The sequence below is a fragment of the Rhinoderma darwinii genome, unplaced genomic scaffold (genome assembly GCF_050947455.1).
Source record: "Rhinoderma darwinii isolate aRhiDar2 unplaced genomic scaffold, aRhiDar2.hap1 Scaffold_45, whole genome shotgun sequence".
Taxonomy (NCBI): Eukaryota; Metazoa; Chordata; class Amphibia; order Anura; family Rhinodermatidae; genus Rhinoderma; species Rhinoderma darwinii.
In genome coordinates this window covers 420,965-438,173 of record NW_027463935.1, presented here as the reverse complement: position 1 = coordinate 438,173, position 17,209 = coordinate 420,965, and the positions used below count along the sequence as shown (strand labels likewise).

The following is a 17,209-nucleotide window of genomic DNA, read 5'->3' as shown; positions in this document are numbered from 1 at the left end:
TCAAGTGTGGAACATTATTATCAATTATAATGTGTGAAAAAAGACCAATATATACGTGCCAAAAGGAATAATCCAGTGCACACAACCTGAACATAGTAGGTAAGTGACAGGTAAGAAATGATATTAAACACAATAAAGTGTTGTTTATATAGAACATGTGTAAGTAAAAGAGTGAAAAGGTAATAAATGTATGGTGACAAAATAAAAGAAATACAAAACGAAAAATAAAATAGTGTGAATAGGCGTGTGCGATGAAAAAAGAAGAAAAAAACAACGTGTGTATTATGCATCAAAAAATAAAATGGACTACAAGTGCCAGCACAAAGCAGATTTTAGTTACATGTCGATATATCTAATACAACAAGCCTCAAAGGTGCAGAATATAATATGCAGTGATCTGCAGACAGAGCCCGCTTTTCTATTGTTTGTGAAGATGATCAGAAGTAGGAAATCATTGCTGAGGATGAAGATCATGACAACCCGAAAATTGCACAGTTGACATAGTCAACACAGGCAGCGTAAACCATATATCTAATCTGTATACATAAATAAAGAAATGTAGATCAAAATAAGAACATAAAATCAAAAATACCCAACTAAAAGCTTTGGTAGCAGTCAGAGAAATGCAGCAACACCAATGTTCTCATTGAGACCCCTCGGTTGTGTTGTCTTAAGCCTCCATATCCACCTGCATTCTGATTGCAAAAGCCTCTTTTTACATCTCGTCCTCGCATATCAGTATTGATGTGATCTATTCCCTTCACTCTCACAAGTCTAGAGTTACACGCATGATGTAGGTGAAAATGTTGTGGAATCGTCTTCAGCTGTTCCATATACTCTACTGGTTTGGCATTTTCAATGTCTCTAACATGTTCTCTTACGCGAAAGCGCAATTCTCGGGTTCTCATGCCAATATACATTTTAGGGCAAGGGTAAGTTGCATGATAGATCACACCTGTAGTGCCACATGTAATTGGCCATGTGATCTTAACATTTTTCAACCCACTTGAGTCAACAAAACCTTGAGAGCGTTCAATATTAGGGCAACTAATACAGTCGCCGCAAGGGTTACAACCCCACTTAGGACCAATCTTTCCAAAACATTTACCCGGTTTTTCCACTGTTCGGTAACTGAACTATTGCGTCACGTAAAGAACGCGCTCTACATGGTGCAACAGCAAGATAATTTGGTAGTACTTTCTGTAGAATTGGATCATTGAGGAGCATCGGCCAAAATGTGTTTGAGGTGTCCCTCATTTCTGACCAAATGATACGTGTTCGTAAATCTTACCTTAGGAGAAATTCCTTATTTTTAGTTACAGTTTGTAATAGCTGTGCACGAGGGGGAGCTGTGCACGAGGGGGAGCTGTGCACGAGGGGGAGCTGTGCATGTGGTCATCAATGGGCTTTATTAACATTGCGGCGGATGCAGCCCTGTTGAGCAAGTCTCTTTCTTAACTCAGTTGTGCGGAATTTCAAATCTTCATGAGTTGAACAAATTTTCTTAACACGCAGTAATCGTCCAGTTGGTATAGCTTCGATGGTGTGGCGGGGATGTGAAGACGTGGCGTGAAGAAATGAGTTTGTTGATGTCTCTTTACGATGCAAATCTGTCTGGAGACAACCATTATGGTTCCTTTTAGTTAGTATGTCCAAAAAATCTATCTCAACATGATTCCACTTGCAAGTTAATTTAATGTTACGTGTATTATAGTTAAATACACTGATGAATTCCATTAATTCATCCGAAGTCCCCTGCCAGATCATGAAGATGTCATCAGTGAACGGGCCCAGAAAAGGAGCTGGTTCATTGATATCTCATGATCTGGCAGGAATAGGTCCCTCTCCCACAGCCCCAGGAACAGGTTGGCGTATGAGGGTGCACAGGCTGCCCCCATTGCCGTGCCCTGGAGTTGCAGGTAGAAGGACCCATTGAACGTGATAAAAATTGTGTTTGAGAACAATGTCCGATAGGGTGAGCAACAACTCTGAAAAGTCTTTCCTATATTGCTCATATGCAAAAAGGTGGCCACTGCATGCAACCCATCCGAATGCTGGATGCCGATATATAGTGACTCAATGTCACAAGTTACCAAAATATGTCTGTCATCTAAATGAATCTCTTCAATTTTCAACAACAAATCTGCAGAGTCGCACAGATACGAAGGTAGACATTCCACTAATGGTTTTAAATGGTGGTCGACCCATTTGCACACCTTCTGAGTTAACCCCCCGGTACACAATATAATTGGCCTACCTGGAGGGTCCTTATGAATTTTGGGTAGTAGAAAAGGCGTCTGTATCGTTGGCTCAGTCACAATCAGTGCCTCCATTAGTGACTTGGAGAGGACTCCGGCATCCATACCATTTTGTAGAATGTGGATCATCTTTGCTCTAAAGGATAATAAAGAATTGTATGTTAACCTTCTACAACAAGTGGAGTTTTTTTTATTAATTTTTTTTTTTTAATTGATGTATTTTTTATTTTTCCAAACATAACAAACAAGCGAACAACAATTCAACAATATTTCCCATGGCAATAGCATCTCTGAGCACTTATCATTATTTTGCATATTATATAATCTACAATTTGTATAAATTACTTCAAATGATCCTAGTTCGAGCGAGGACAGAATTAGAGATTTTAGCCCAAAGACAAATTGAAAAAGTGTCAATATTCATAGGAAATGAAACACACTAAATAAACCATAAAGAAGGGGGAAGGGAAGTATAGAGGGGGAGGGGGAAGAGGATGGACACGTGTATCCCCATCGTTACCGCGATTCAATACAGATATTTAAGGAATCAGATCATGATCGGTGTCACACCAGACAGCTGATGCTCCAGATACCAAGTTGTGGAGCCAAAGCATGCAATCAGTTTTTGTTTTATATGAAGTGGTAAGAGAGGTATAAAGTTCTCCCACAACTTAAAAAAGGCTTCAGTTTTGTGCTCTTTTCGATGGGAGGTTTCCACCCAATCCATTCGGAAAATATAAGATATTTTTTCTAGGGAAATACGATGTGTGGGGGGTGTATTATTTATCCAAACCTGGAGAATGGCCTTCCTAGCAGCCGCAGAGACATAGTATAACAGATGTTTCGGGATAAAGAGCATGGAAGGTGGCAGTATCCCAAAGAGACCCCACTTTTGGGTTGAGGGGCATGGTATGGACAGGGTGTTCGACACAAAATATTGTATCTTTCGCCAAAAGTCAACAATAGTTGGGTATAACCAGAGACAATGTAATTGCGGTGCTCCACACTTTAAACACGAATGGTCAGAGGAGTTACCCATGAGAAAGCCCCTATAAGGGGACACGTCAGCCCTATGGGCTATTGTAAAAGACATCTCCCAGGACATGGCTGATGGGAGGTATTTGGCAGCCATAGTTACAGATGATAGGACATCGTCATAGTTACATAGTTTGTACGGTTGAAAAAAGACACATGTCCATCAAGTTCAACCAAGGGATGGGAAAGGGGAAGTAAAAAATTTCTACACATAGCAGTTAATATTTTTTTGTTCTAGGAAATTATCTAACCCTTTTTTAAAGCCATCTACTGTCCCTGCTGTGACCAGCTCCTGCGGTAGGCTATTCCATAAATTCACCGTTCTCACAGTAAAGAAGGCTTGTCGCCTCTGCAGGTTGAACCTTTTTTTCTCCAGACGGAGGGAGTGCCCCCTTGTTTTTGAGGGGGTTTTACAAGGAACAGGATTTCACCATATTTTTTGTATGCGCCATTCATATATTTATATAAGTTAATCATGTCCCCTCTTAGTCGTCTTTTTTCAAGGCTAAATAGGTTTAATTCTTTTAATCTTTCCTCATAACTTAGATTCTCCATGCCCCTTATTAGCTTCGTTGCTCTTCTTTGTATTTTTTCCAACTCCAGGGCATCCTTTCTATGAACTGGAGCCTAGAACTGGACTGCATATTCTAGATGAGGCCTCACTAATGCTTTGTAAAGTGGTAATATTACATCCCTGTCCCGCGAGTCCATGCCTCTTTTGATACACGATAATATTTTGCTGGCCTTTGAAGCAGCTGATTGACACTGCATGCTGAAATTTAGTTTATGATTTACAAGTACACCCAGATCCTTCTCAACAATTGACTCCCCCAGTGTAGCTCCCCCTAGGACATATGATGCTTGCAGGTTTTTCGTACCCAGGTGCATAACTTTACATTTATCTACATTAAACTTCATCTGCCAAGTAGACGCCCAAACACTTAGTTTGTTTAAATCTGCCTGCAATTCACAAACATCTTCCATAGTCTGAACTATATTGCATAGCTTGGTGTCATCTGCAAAAATAGAAATAGTGCTATTAATTCCATCCTCTATATCATTAATAAATAAGTTGAATAATAGTGGTCCAAGCACTGAACATGAGTTGTTTGATCTAAGTGGTCAACCCAGTAAGATACGCCTGATCTCGATTTAGTGTAGTCCAATGGCTGTCTTAAAACGTTATAATAGGTAGTGATTAGTCTTTTTCGGCATTGATGAAATGGAGTTAAGTGACAGAAGAAGTCATCCCAGTCTTGGTCTTGTAAGTGTCTAATGACCTTATGAGCATAGCTACGGGCCTGCATGTAATAAAATGGGTGTTGGCCCAAAAAATCATATTGTATACGTAGTTCATTAAATGAGTATGGACGACGAGTGAGCATGTTAGTTATCTGATTAATACATGTCAACCCCTCCCCCCCAACCCATCCACGAAAAACCACATGGGGGTTGGCATTTTGGAAGTCAAAGTTATGGACCCAAGGAAGAAGAAGGAAAAATCTAGGGTTTAAACCTAAGTGTTGTCTGACCTTGGTCCATGTTTCCAGGAGGACATGACTAGGGGGTTAGCCTGTTCATCAGGTGATAGAGCCGAGTAGGGAGTGTGTAAGAGGCATGTTAAGGAAATGGGTTTTGAAAATTGTTGGTCCAATGTAGAATCAGAAAAGCAGGAGCTGCCAGTTATCCAATCTCCAATCACTCGTAGTTGAGCTGCCATATTGTATAAGTGAATCTGTGGAAAATTAATCCCTCCATTTTCATGATGTTGCTGCAATATGCATAGGCTCACTCTTGGTCTCTTTTGCCTAACATCAACTGGTCTCAAGTATATAGGCAAGGATTGTAGTAAGTATAACAATTTAGGGAAGACAACCATTTTTAATAGATTAGCCCTACCTAAAAATGATAGAGTAAAGTGCCTCCAAGCCATGAGTTGGGATTCCAAATATGCAATAATGGGATTAAGGTTTCGTTGATATAAATTTGATGGTTGTCTCGTGATGCGTACCCCCAAATAGGGAATGTAATCAGAGTTCCATTTAAATGCATGCTTCGAAGACCAGAGTGGCCTGGAGGGACCCTTAAGAATTAGGGCTTCTGATTTTTGTAGATTGATCTTGAAACCTGACAGGGCACCATAAATTGGGATATCCTGGAGGATTGGTTGTAAAGTAGAGGCAGGGTTAGATATGAAGAACAAAATATAATCTGCAAATGCCGATAGTTTAATTTGAGAATCTCCAATTTGTATGCCTTGAAAACATGCTAGGGACTGGAGATGACGGAGAAGTGGATCTAGGGATAAATGAAACAGTAACGGTGAGAGAGGGCATCCCTGACACGTACCCCTGAAAATTGAGATAGGAGGTGAGTTAAGCCCATTGATGGTAAGGGATGTGGTAGAGCAGGCCTGTGAGCGTGAAAGGAATGTTAGAAAGCGGTCCCCGAAGGCCCGGGACTGCAACACCGCTGTGAGAAATGGCCATGATAAAGAGTCAAACGCCTTTTCCGCGTCAAGTCCCAGCAGCATGGTCACTGTGGAGGAGGGGTCTAGTGCAGACACCGTGACTGCTACAACCTGACGGATACCTTTAGTGGAATGTCTATTCCTTAAGAAACCCAGTTGGGTTGGGGCAATGATCAGTCCAAACATGATTTGGAGGCGGTCGGCCAAAATCTTTGTTAGGAGCTTATAGTCTTGGTTTAAAAGGGAAATCGGACGATATGAGGAAAGGAGGGTTGGATCCCTGTCAGGTTTGGGAAGCAATATGGTCCTGGACGCATGAAAGTTAGGCAGGTCAATCTCCCCACTAAACATGGCTTGTAAGGTCCTCGTCAATGTCGGTACAATATCTGGCAAAAGTTTGTAGTATTCAGCCGATAGGCCGTCAGGACCCGGCGTTTTATTATTGTGTAGCTTAGAGATTGCTAAAGCAACCTCCGCCTCCGTGATATCATTATTTAAAAAGTGGCGTTTTTTCAATTTGCGATTTGCTTCATAAATATACATCTGGCGTGGCCAAAATACCACATTTCTGCCTTTATCGGCAGGTTTTACTACCACATCATGCCATGATTTGATTTAATCCAAAATCAATTTCTCTCTCTCTCTCTCTCTCTCTCTCATCTTCAGGGACTAATTTGACAAAAAGATCTACTGCGGGGCAAATAGACAACGGGGGGATTTTGTAGATTTGGTTCTAATACAGATATGAATCTTACCTTCTGATATTCCCCCTTCTTGGTGAAAGAGTTTCTCAAATATTCGCAATGTTTCTCGTTCCTCAACTGTCACAAATAAATCGCCTTCCTCTTTAAAATACCATTTCTTAAAGATCAAAGATTGTGCAAAAAATTGCAGATCTTTTACTGCTGAGAAAAGATCAAAACAGGAGGCGGGAGAAAAGGTCAAGACTTTGTCCAACAGTGTGATGTCACCTATAGATAATTGATGCATAGAAATGTTAATGACCTTCTTGTGATGTCTTGGATTTTGTTCCAATCCCTTATTCATTTTTCTCCTACTGTTGGACGACTGATTTTAGTTCCGTTTTCTTTTGTATCTTGGTAAGTCACGTGTAGACCTCACGCTACTACATAATGTCATATCATGGTGACCGCTCTGTGATGACAAAGATCACATAGAAGAGGAAAGACTCAGTGATTCACCATTTTGTCTCCGATTCCATCAATATATTTTCTTCTGTTGAAAATCATTATTATCACATATCAATTTCTTTGTTTTTCTGCTCTCCATTTCTTTTCTCCAGACGAGGCATTGTTGATCCAATTGTGTTTTAAATGTTTCTAAGTCCTCTTTGGACATCTCTGCTTTTAATTTTTGCTGGATCTTTTCCAGCTCGTTATCCCTGTTTTCTAATGATGTGTTATTGAGTCCAATAAGAAGCTCCATCACTTTAAATGAACACGCACTGCAGTTCTCCTCCCATTTAGATGGAAAATTCACATCTTGGAAATGATGGGAAAACTTGTATGCGTAACCCCCTCGGTATAAGGTTCCGTTGGAGATAATTTGCTAGGAATGCTCGGTTCCACCAAACTTTCATTCTTTTATTTACAAGGCTTTTGAAGGAGTTCTGTGGCTCCCTAATATTTCTCTGACTGCCAACACCTGTGGCTGTGGAGTCATCTTTAACCAGCCATGACTGTTCTCTGGCTCTAAAATCCATAGTTGGGTTTCTGGCACTATCTGTAAAAACACAGAAAACAAACTGATAAATAATCCAAAAAGACAGCGAGGATCTGAAATCCCAAATGCAGGTGCACGGCCTTTATTACTAGTAAGGGGGGATCCTAGGTTGAAGTCCTGAGCACATATATATATATATATATATATATGTATAGAAGGTAGAAATTCGAGGCACTCACCGCTGTTTCTGTAACTTCCGACCATGTCATCAAGAAGTGACCAGGAAGCAGCATGAGCACAAAAAGCTATAACTGGGTTTGGGGGCAGCGGCGGATCATCGTTAGGAAGGCTCGGGCAGCCGACCAAGGCTCCCAGGGGGCCCATGGCTGCCAAGCCCATAACATTTATTGGCTGGGCTGCACGGGCCCCCTCAAGCCCATTTTCGCCTAGAACTGGAGGGGGCCCCGATGCTAGCGACAGCCACATTCACTTGTATCTGCATCCTCAGGACGCAGATATGAATTAATGATATAGGCTTCAGGTCAAGTTAGGACCGCAGCCTATAATGTGCTGGGAAGACTCCCTGGGCAGGCCGCCGTGATGACGTAACTGCATCACGCTGATATGAGCATGCGTTCTGCCTGGAGACAGTGCAGCGCACCGTCCGTCGCGGGAATGGGGCAAGGTAAGTACAATGTTTTGTTTTGGAGGCAATATGTGGCAATATACAGGGGGGTGATTGCCGTGTAGCACTACATACAAGGAGAGGGGGGATATGTGGCACTATATACAAGGGGAGAGGGGGCTGTGTGGCACTATATACAAGGGGAGGGGGGATGTGTGTGAAGCTATCTACAGGGGCTGTGTGTGTGATGCTATCTACAGGGGCTGTGTGTGTGGCGCTATCGACAGGGGCTGTGTGTGGCGCTTTCTACGGGGGCTGTGTGTGTGGTGCTTTACTTTACCTTCTGTGAGTCACTAGATTTATAGAGAATCTGTCTCCTCTCCTGACATGTTTTTTATAGGAAATCCTTGTCTTTCACAAAATATCTTTGTGCAGTCCAGGACTGATAGACAATTGCGTGTTACCATTCCCCTTGTCAGGAGGATGTGTCCCTGCACAGTGTGATACTGTCAGTATGTAGGGACGCAGCCCTTTGACAAGGGGAATCGTAACATCCATCTGTTAATGCTTGCACAAAAAGGTAGTGGCAGGGCGGTGGAGGAGTAGGGGGGCCCCATGTTTGGGTAACAGCCCAGGGCCTATGGCCTACTTAATCCGCCACTGTTTAGGGGGCCTCGTTCTGGAGATAGGCGCCGGTCACAGAGGTGGGATTCCCATCTATCTGACATTTATGACATATCCTGTGGAGATGTCATAAATGTCCTTCATGGGAAAACCCATTGAAGGGGATAGACAAATCTTACCTGTCCATACAGAAGTGACATTAATACATTGGGAGGAGCTTTCAGTTGCCGGTTAGTTGTCCGTTCTACGATGGTTGGAAACCGAACAGTTTCTATGGCGATGACGTAACATGGGAGCCCTGCATGTTGTCCAGTGGGAGCGGAGTCTGTTTAGAAAGAGAGAAATCCAATATTTATTATAATATTACAGGTAAAGGTATAGTAGGGGATAATGTTTTATCCATAGCACCTTAAAAATCCTGATTAGAGAGCGGACCCTGTCCCATATATACATATAACTGAACAGTACTTTATATACAGTATATATGAGGACAGTAAAGAGGGAGTACAGTATATACAGTGAGGACACGTCCCATATATACATATAAGTGAACAGTACATTATATACAGTATATATGAGGACAGTGAAGAGGGAGTACAGTATATACAGTGAGGACACGTCTCATATATACATATAACTGAACAGTACATTATATACAGTATATATGAAGACAGTAAAGAGGGAGTACAGTATATACAGTGAGGACACGTCCCATATATACATATAACTGAACAGTACATTATATACAATATATATGAGGACAGTAAGGAGGGAGTACAGTATATACAGTGAGGACATGCTTCATACATATATACATATAACTGAACAGTACATTATATACAGTATATATGAGGACAGTAAGGAGGGAGTACAGTATACACAGTGAGGACATGCTCCATACATATATACATACGACTGAGAAGTACATTTTGTTTCCGGACAGTCTGCAGGATATTTATGTAGTGGAGCCCCCAGCAAGGCACCTCCGCCCTGAATATGTGTAGATAAGGGACTCCAGCAGATCGCTTGTTAGGTCCATGTAGAAGCTCAAACACTTCATGGTCCTTAAGAATAAGTTGGGGGTGATGCATGGTCACAGGCACAACTAGAGGTACAGGCCTGGTTATCCATATTTGTGCGCCCGAGTGGCCACTATTTTACCACTGATCTCTATAAAATGGCAATATAATAGGGATTTTCCGGTTTCATGTAACTAGATGCTTAAATTTCGTATAATGAAAAGTTCGGCAACTTACTAATTCCTCAGCATTTTTAAGATATCTGTTTGGGGTCAGTGAATGGGAATATTCTTGTTTATATCCAGGAACATGCCTGATATTTCTCGCAGCTGATAGTTTGCTACAATTGGATCCATTCTAGGTCAGGATTTTCCTCACTGTTTCTGCTATTCATGCCCTCCGGCTTACTCTCTGCTCTGTAGAAGTTCCAGATTTGGGGGTGGGTTGTTGTTAAGGGCAGATGGGTGAAATGTCCCAGGCCCGCTTGCTTCATCATCTTGGTACATACAAGCAGAGCAGCCCCAGGCTACTGCACATGCCCAAAAACATCTTGTATTATTCCATGTGCAGCACTAGGTGGGGAGGGGGCAAGTGCCAAAAGAACGTTTACCCAACCGTGCACCACAGATAGAGGCTGCCATTGGGGTTGCATACGGTTTATTTACTTACAGACGCAAATCCTATAAACCTATAAATTCACGGTACTGATGTCAGCTTTCTGTCATTTAACCACTGGGTGACATACATATACAGTGCCATGCAGTTAGCACAAAGTACCGTAAATGTACAGTACTTGGATGGTGCGGGAAATAGCGTAGATCCCGGCACGTTACCCCTCAGTTGCTGTGGTCAATAGTGGGGCATCTACGTGGGTAAACAGATGGCGGGGGCTTCTTCTGTCACCATCAGCGCAATCGCAGGTTTCTGATAGGTGCCATGGCAACCGGGGGCCTAAACAAGGCTCCCAGGTCTGCCATGTGTGAATGCTTATAAAGCCATGCCATTATGTACTCAACGCCTTTGTTGCAGAAGTTTTATTGTGTTACTGGTTGCCCTTGGATCCGACCATAACCCATTCCTCTGGCTATGGTCGGGAAAAGACACATCCCGACCATAGTATGGCTTTGTGGTCGCTTTCAATGTTCTCATGAACACGCTTTATTTTGTTTGCACTCCGGAACATCCAATTATTCCCGAGGTCTTTGTTGTGACTACCAGCCTGTAGCTGCAACTGCGCATGCGCAACAGTAGCGCTGCCCAAGTCCCCGCCTGCACTCGGGAACTGGCAACTGTTCCCGAGTGCTTCTACTAAACTTGCATTTCAGCAAGACTGTATGTACCCGGGAACCGGCGACTGTTCCCAAGTGCTTATTCTAAACCTGTATTTCAGCGTGCGCTACTGCTCATGCGCAGTCACATCGCTGTAGAAGACGGTATGTACCCGGGAACTGGCGACTGTTCCCAAGTGCTTATTCTAAACCTGTATTTCAGCATGTGCTACTGCTCATGCGCAGTCACATCGCTGTAGAAGACTGTATGTACCCGGGAACCGGCGACTGTTCCCAATTGCTTATTCTAAACCTGTATTTCAGCGTGCGCTACTGCTCATGCGCAGTCACATCGCTGTAGAAGACGGTATGTACCCGGGAACTGGCGACTGTTCCCAAGTGCTTATTCTAAACCTGTATTTCAGCGTGCGCTACTGCTCATGCGCAGTCACATCGCTGTAGAGGACGGTATGCACCCGGGAATCGGCGGTTGTTTCCGAGTGATTCTAATTTACTATTTCAGCGTCTGCTACAAGTACTAGGTGCTATAATACGTTCCTGGTATATGCTATAGATGTACTGGATCAGTAAAGAGATGTTAGTGTACCTGGTTTCTGATAAAGCTCAAATCATTTTTAAGGGGCAATTAAATCCGTTCTGGGGTACATTCTGCGGAGCCAAACTAGAGATCCCACCTCAAGTCTTCCTATCCAAGAGGTCGCACCGACCACCCCACACTGACTATAAGCCACAAGTATCATGGAATTGTCTCTGACCACAGCCCCTAAATTATTCACCAATCACACCAAAGATCAGATGTCTAGAAGAAATAGCGCTCTCCTTCACATCTGTATAACAGAAAACCATTCTACAATCTATTCAGTGGACCATTTACATCTCATTTATAACATGGGCCTAAGTGTGGCCTAGAGAGGACACCAAATATCTGATATCATCATCAGGAAAAATATTACACATTCAATAGAGACCTCACATGCGCCAAGTTATGACACAAAGTGATATCACTAGTAGAGAAAATAGCCGGACACTGACTTGTGACTTCTGGCCAGATCACTAGAGAAGAAAAGGAGACGCGTCAACTAAACTGCGCCACTCACAGCAAAAATATTAAAACCCTGCCCACACAAACCCTACAAAAATGAGCCTTATTTCAGGGGAGACTTTCATGGACACTGCTGATAACCAGAAAGATTGTGTAACATACTGACAAACAAAATATACTGGGCTCGATAACGTCATTGTCATTACACATAGGGATTTCTACATCAGGAACACCTCAAATAATGATGATATCTTGTTACTAGCCGGGATGTAAGGGGCGTCTGGCTGCAACATTTATCACCCCATTCATCGCTACCTTTAATTTGGTGGATCTGACGGCAAGTAGAGTTTCCTTCCTTACCCTGCCACAAATGGAGCATTTTATAGGAGTTCTTCCCATCTTAGACATTTATGGCATACATCAGAGCTGGACCCGCCATAAATGTCTAAGATGGAAAAACCCCTTTAAGCTGCACACTCGTCTGTAAGAGATGAAACACTACTCTATGGCCAGAGGTAGACAACTGACTGTTAGAACGTCCAAACGTCCTCAAGAATATCCTCCAAGAACAAGAACTCCAGAAGAAAACTCTTCTGCAAACAGCAACCAAACCGCATCTGACCGGGGAAATCCAACTCAAAATCACTTTATTACCAGAACTGTATGAATTATTTCTATCACAGCTACTTTACTTAGTCATAATACTTTCTATAGGAATTTTATCAACATTTCGGCCCCATTCACACGGCTGTGCCCATAATCACGGCCTGTGATTGTGGGCACGGCCAGCTGCCGATGGCCGCGGGCCACAGTTTCGGGCCGTGCTCTCATACAAAGTATGGGAGCACGGCCCATAAAAAACGAAAAGTAGGACATGCTCCATAATTCACGGCACGGTTCTACGGCACAGACAGCTATCCGTAGCGATACGGAAAGGTTTCTGCGGCCAATAGAACCAGGCAGTTCTGTTTTTTTACAGTCATGTGCATGGGGCCTTAAATTGTTACTAAACATAGTGACATGCCAGAAGTTTTGATCGGTGGGAGTCCTAGCACTGAGACCCCCACTTATTGCTAAAATGAAGCAGCAGAAGCGGCAGGGTGAACGATGTACTGCTTTGTTTCTGATCGTCTTCCCTCGGAAAGTTGAGCAAACGGTGTACAGACTGAGAGTTTACATTTAGTCCGTACAACGCTCACTCAGTTTTCCGTGAAAAGCCAATCAGAAACCATGCGGCACAGCACTCACCCAAGCGCTTCTGCCGCTTCGCTGTAGCAGTCGGGGGGGGGGGGGTCTCAGTGCTCTGACCCCCACTGATCAAAACTTCTGCTATGTCACTTTGATATGTTAAAAGTTTAGTTACACTTTATCAGCCTCACACAAGACTAAAAACATACCTTTACCCAACTGCCCCATGACAATCACAATACCTAAACGGCTCCAACGCCAGCCACAAAGTCCTATAAATTAATCAAATTAATCAGTTCCGCGTTTTTTTCTGCCACCCATTGATTTCAATGAGGGGTCAGAGGCGGAAACCGCTCCAGGAAAGTGATTTGGGGCATTTTTTTGGCGCTGATTCCGTTGCGGTTTCCGTGTGAACCGACCTGTGGAGCATTCACCATCTTGATTCTCTGAACTTGGAAATAGACACCTGAAAAAGAAGAAGGAGGTGTGAGAATACATTCCTGGTAAATGCTATCGATTTCTATATAACGTCGATGTCTGTAAGAAATCCATGAAATAAGATGTTACTGCAGCGTGTGATCCTACAACTACAATCTATCCGGATACTTACCAGTCGCTGATACTAATCATAAAGGGGGCAATTTATTAACACTGCTGTTTTATACACCAGTCTTAATAGAAAAAAAATTGAACGTAAAGTGCGACACATTTATTAAGAGGCAAAAGCATTTTAATAAATGTGTTGCATTTTTCTGCTGGGCCGTGCGGTAAAATTGTGCAGCAATGACCACACCATGCACCATAGCATCCCTCCCACGTCTCCCATAACATCAAAAAACACATACTCACCTCACCGCTCTTCTTCTCCCCTCCATCTCGTCATCATTTCAGCGCCGCTCATACATAGTGGATGCCGAGAAGTGTCAGAGCCATATATGCAGGAGCGGATTACAATGAGTGCAATGTGGGCACTTGCCCAGGTCCCGAGGCTGAAGGGGGACCAGTTCGCCCCGGTTTTCCCGAACTGGTTGTTAAAATTACAGCTGGTTCAGAGAACCGGGGTGAAACAGGACTTTTTACCCAATTGTATCCGTGTCCTTAGGATGCAGATACAACCGATTACTATTGCACTGGCTTTTTTTTCTGTGGGCAGCATTGGGGCAATATCTACAGGGCACTCTATTTACACTGGGCAATATCTACAGGGGGCATTTTGACTGGCGCGATCTACAGGGGGCAGTGTGACTGCCACTATTTACAGAGGGTATTGTGACTGGTGCTATCCACAGAGGTTATTGTGACGGTCATTATTTACAGAGGGCATTGTGACTGGCGCTATCTACAGGGGGCATTGTCACTGGCACTATCTACAGGGGGCATTGTTAGTGTGTGTGGTGTTTCAATGAACGCTGTGTATAGGAATAGAGACAGCAGCAGCGGCGCTGTCTCTATTCCTCCCGGTGATCATGTGACTGGTCACATGATCGCCGGGTGCCGTTAGTGACAGACTGCTGCTGGGTCTTACTAGACCCAGCACAGCCCAGTTAGTGACAATCGTCACTATGAGAGGGCTGATTTCCCCTGTAACTGGGGCTGTTGTGCAACTCCAGTTACAGTGGAAAAGATGGTGTAAAAGAAAGAAAAAAAATATATAATGTTCCCCAAAGGTCTTTTTTGACCTTTGAGGGACAGACCATAATAATAAAAAAATAGTAAAGTACAAAAAAAATTAAATAATAAATACACATAAAATACCCACCCCAAAAAAATACCGTTCCCCACCGCCAATCATTGTTGTAACGCTAGCGCTGACCCAATTACCCTAATATAGACATATAATATATTAAAATTTACGGTAGACAATGACGATCACAAAAAAAGGTCTATTTTAGGGTAAAACTATGTTATTACCAAAAAAAAAAGCTGAAACGTAAAAAAGCTTATTTTTTTACTATTATTTTCAAACTTTATGAATGAAAATTCTAAAATGGCAAAAAGGTGGGTATAAAAACGATAAAAAAATAAACCTCCATTGTCTACGGAAAAAAACGTAGCAAAAATAACGTCGTTAGCCCAACAAATAAAAACGTTATAGCCATTTAACTAACACGTGCTAAAAAGGGCTAAACGGTGTCTGGTCCTGAAGGCGCAAAATAGCCCGGTCCTGAACTGGATAAGATCTTCTGGGGTCCTGTATCTAAGCCTACATTGTTAGGCTTAGATACAGGGTCTAACAAACAGTTTCACACATGGAGCCTGTATCTAAGCCTAACACAATGTAGGCTTAGATACAGGACCCCAGATGACATTCTTTTTATTCCTGTATAAGGGTATGTTCACACGGCCTATTTACGGACGTAATTCGGGCGTATTAACCCCCGAATTACGTCCGAAATTACGGCTTGAAAGCGTTGGCAAACATCTGCCCATTGAAAGCAATGGGCTGACGTTTGTCTGTTCACACGAGGCGTATATTTACGCGTCGCTGTCAAAAGACGGCGCGTAAATAGACGCCCGCGCCAAAGAAGTGTCATGTCACTTCTTCAGACGTAAATGGAGCCGTTTTCCATGGACTACATGGAAAACCAGCTACAGTTACGTCCGTAATGGACGCGGCGTTCAAGCGCCTGCACATGCCGTTACGGCTGAAATGACGGGGCTGTTTTCTCCTGAAAACAGCCCCTTAATTTCGGCCGTTACGGACGCTGCCGTGTGAACATACCCTAAGATTCGTGTTTTGGGGCCCTGTATCTAAGCCTAACATGTGGTATTCTTAGATACATGGCCCATGTGTGACACTGTCTGCTTGGGTAATGTTACTAAGGCTACCTTGTGGTAGGCTTAGATACATGGTCTAACAGTATCACACATGAGCAGTGTATCTAAGCATCCCTCTTTTCTTAGTTATTAGGTGTTTTTTACAGGTTGGGTCCTTGGTACTACATCAAGTTCAAGGACGACTTCAATGACACCTTTTTTATTTTTAATAAAATCGTTAACCAGTGTTGTGTGTGTTATTTTATTACAATATTTTTTCTATGTCCTTCTCATTTATTTAAAAATGTATTACTAGTGCATTATTAATGGCCTCTGTCTAACAGCGTCCATTAGTAAGGCTTCATGCACACTAGCGTGTGTATTTTCCGCGCGTGAAAAACTTGCGTCAATCCCATCCGTGTGTTTGCGTTAGGGCGGATTAACACGAACGTGCTATACGTCCGTGCAACCCGCGTGCTTTTCACGCTTGTGGCACGGACCTATGCAAGTCTATGGGGCAGTGCAGACAGTCCGTGAATTTTACGCAGCATGAGTCCGCTGCGTAAAACTCGCGACATGTTTTATATTTCTGCGTTTTTCGAGCATCACGCACCCATTGAAGTCAATAGGTGCGTGAAAATCAGGCGCACCCCATGGAAGCACTTCCGTGTGATGCGCGTAATTCGCGCAACAGCAGTAAAATAATGAATGTAAACAGAAAAGCACCACGTGCTTTTCTGTTTACAAACATCCAAACGGAGTGTCATAATGATGACGGCTGCGCGAAAACCGCAGCCGCGCATCCGTATGAACATGACACGGAGCGGTCAAGTGCATTTTGCGCACGCAAAACGCCACCGTATTTGTGTGCGCAAAACGCACACGCTCGTGTAAATCCGCCCTTATGCATCAGTGTGCTTTTCGATTGTCATGTGTTAGTCACGCACTCACAAAGCCAGCCCATTTTTTTCTTCTTTTTTACAACAAATTGCTGTGTAAATCACGCACCAAACACGTGTGCGGTGCGTGGTTTTCACGCATGCATTGACTTCAATGTGAGTGTAGGTGCATGATAACGCACCAATAGAGGACATGCAGTATGTTTCACGCAGCGGACTCTCGCTGCGTGAAAAGTCACGCATGTGTCAACGGCCCCATTGAAATAAATGGGTCGCGTGTGTTGTGCGTTTTTTCAAAGCACAGCACACGGACGTGATTC

General features: G+C 43.1%; 1 long non-coding RNA gene across 1 annotated transcript; it reads right to left on the bottom strand.

Annotated features, from left to right (window-relative positions):
• Window positions 1-1,439: 1,439 nt before the first annotated feature.
• LOC142716424 (uncharacterized) lies at window positions 1,440-7,266 on the bottom strand. Its single transcript, XR_012871648.1, has 3 exons — window positions 6,519-7,266; window positions 2,258-2,394; window positions 1,440-1,614 (listed from the first exon to the last, which is right to left on the bottom strand). It is a non-coding gene; the product is annotated as an uncharacterized LOC142716424 (long non-coding RNA).
• Window positions 7,267-17,209: the final 9,943 nt, after the last annotated feature.